Source organism: Penaeus japonicus, unplaced genomic scaffold (genome assembly GCF_977035675.1).
Source record: "Penaeus japonicus unplaced genomic scaffold, GWHDUDI00000001_assembly GWHDUDI00000021, whole genome shotgun sequence".
Classification (NCBI taxonomy): Eukaryota; Metazoa; Arthropoda; class Malacostraca; order Decapoda; family Penaeidae; genus Penaeus; species Penaeus japonicus.
The window spans coordinates 28,429,974-28,432,473 of record NW_028234423.1 but is presented as its reverse complement, the minus strand read 5'-3'; the positions used below and the strand labels follow the sequence as shown (position 1 = coordinate 28,432,473).

The window sequence follows — 2,500 nt, the reverse complement described above, 5'->3', positions numbered from 1 at the left end:
CACCAATTCACCATACACCAAACACACTCACGGATAACGGCAGTACTAATCACTCGTCCGGATTAATGAGAACTTCGGTGTCCAGTAAATCATTGGAATCACCATAGCAACTCCTATTAGCGTTAGAGCTTGCGGAGATCATGAGAGAGAGAGAGAGAGAGAGAGAGAGAGAGAGAGAGAGAGAGAGAGAGAGATAGAGAGAGAGAGGAAGAGAGAGAGAGAGGAAGAGAGAGAGAGGAAGCTGTGATGATGAATATATCAATCAACAATAAGCTGATAGATGAATAAACATGATAATAAGGACGGGAGACACAAGGAGAGAGAGAGACATTCATTAATCAGTTATTAGTGACATTAAGGAGTAATCTGTTCTCTGGTCTATGATCACGCGAGTATGTGTATACATACTGGATAACTGAGTAGACAATATCTAGTGTGGAAGTACTCACACGGACAGGCACACACTCACACAAACGCATACATAAGCACAAACACACACACAATCACACAAACGCATACATACACACAAACACACACACAATCACACAATCACACATACATAGACAAACACATAAGCACAAACACGCACACACACAATCCCACACGTATATACACAGACCACGACCACATAAACAAACACACAGCCAGCCACACACACATTTAAGCAAGCAAGCAAGCGAGCGTATATATTTCATGTAAAATGTCTATAACAACACATTAGTAACTTTTTCTTTGCGTATGAAATCAAGGAAATTATGAAATAATGAAAATGTTTTGCGAATGCTAAATATTTTTGGGGTCAGCCTGTCAATATGAGGTGTCTCTGGCTTACATATGTCCATGCACTCAGTTCCGGGTTAAATCTCATGTTATTTCAGGGCTGAATCTAATATCATTTTGTTTAGCATTTTTATTCATAATTTCTATATTACTGAAATGCATTGGGAGTCGGCGAATATATGTTGGTTTAATTAAACGCCAGTCCTCTAACAACTAGTATCGACACATAAATAAAATGATGTGATATGAAACGCACAGAATATAGACAGGATACAAAATCAATGTTATCCAAAGACTATTTGCAAAAAAAAGGATAAAAGATAAAAACAGATAAAAATAAGATAAAATAAATAATAAAAATGATCCATGAAAGAGAATGACTAACACTTCTACAAAGCAAACTATGTAATTATCTAGTATTGTGATATTACTCATTCTTATTCACATTTTTCCACATTAGTTGCAATAAATTCCCTCCAAGGAATATTCTTATATGCATCCCAACCCTTCATTATCTGTCGACGTAACACAAATTATATTCAGAGCACGATTTATCGACTGAATGAATGATATTTACTCACCACCTCTGAAGAGTGAGTGAACGACTTTCACACCTGCGGGCGATACTCACCTGTGGAAAAGAATATGAATAACACATCAGTGATATGAAATAGTTATTTTGGATATGAGCTACATATCAACACATTGATATATATATTTATATATATATATATATATATATATATAATATATATTATATATATATATATATATAATATATATATATAATATATATATATATATATATATAATATATATATATATATATATATATATATAATATATATATATATATATATATATATTATATATATATATATATATTATATATATATATATACATATATACACGAACACAGAGGGAGAGTGTGGAACGGTATATATATAGATATATATATATATATATATATATAGAGAGAGAGGAGAGAGATAAGAGAAAGAGAGAGAGAGGAAGAGAAAGAGAGAGAGAGAGGAAGAGAGAGGGAGAGAGAGAGATAGGAAGAGAGAGAGATAGAGAGAGAGAGAGAGAGAGAGAGAGAGAGAGAGAGAGAGAGAGAGAGAGAGAGAGAGAGAGAGAGAGAGAGAGAGAGAGAGAGAGAGAGAGAGAGAGAGAGAGAGAGAGAGAGAGAGAGAGAGAGCGTGAGAGAGCAAGAGAGAGAGAGAGTGAAAAATACAGACAGACCAGCAAACAGATAGATAGATATAGACGCATAGATAGATGAATATATAAATATATAGATAAACAAAATATAGATATATAATCAAACAATCTAATACATAGATAAACAAATAGAATAAACAATCTGATAGACAGATAAACAAATAGAATAGACAAAAGTAGACATAAGACTCCCAACAATTTCCACCTCCCTCCCCTCTCCTTTTTGTAGCACTCAATATAAAAGAAACCAAAGAAAATCAAAGTCATCCACTCGTCCCGTTACTAAAGGGTCTCCTCCAGCATCAGTTTCTAGGATGAAGCGACACGTCTGTACAAAATATTCGTTCAGAATACCATTGGTCGCCTGGGAATTATGAGCGTATATCTGATAGTAACCATCTGAGATAACCATCTGGATAGCGATGTAATATGGAAGAAAAAGCTAGAATTTGAATAAATGCGATCGTTTTTTTTTTCTATTATGATTTCTTTTAGGTA

The 2,500-nt window shown here is 34.0% G+C and overlaps 1 long non-coding RNA gene across 2 annotated transcripts in view; it reads right to left on the bottom strand.

Moving 5' to 3' along the window:
* Positions 1-2,500, bottom strand: part of LOC122253975 (uncharacterized) — a 554,323-nt gene that overhangs the window by 133,400 nt on the left and 418,423 nt on the right. Inside the window, exon 5 of one of the 2 annotated variants that reach the window (XR_015192002.1) lies at positions 1,113-1,411. The exons of the other annotated variant lie outside the window; for it this stretch is intronic. This is a non-coding gene — a long non-coding RNA (uncharacterized LOC122253975). Of the gene's footprint in view, positions 1-1,112; positions 1,412-2,500 lie in introns of those variants that run through there. 2 annotated transcript variants of the gene reach the window in all.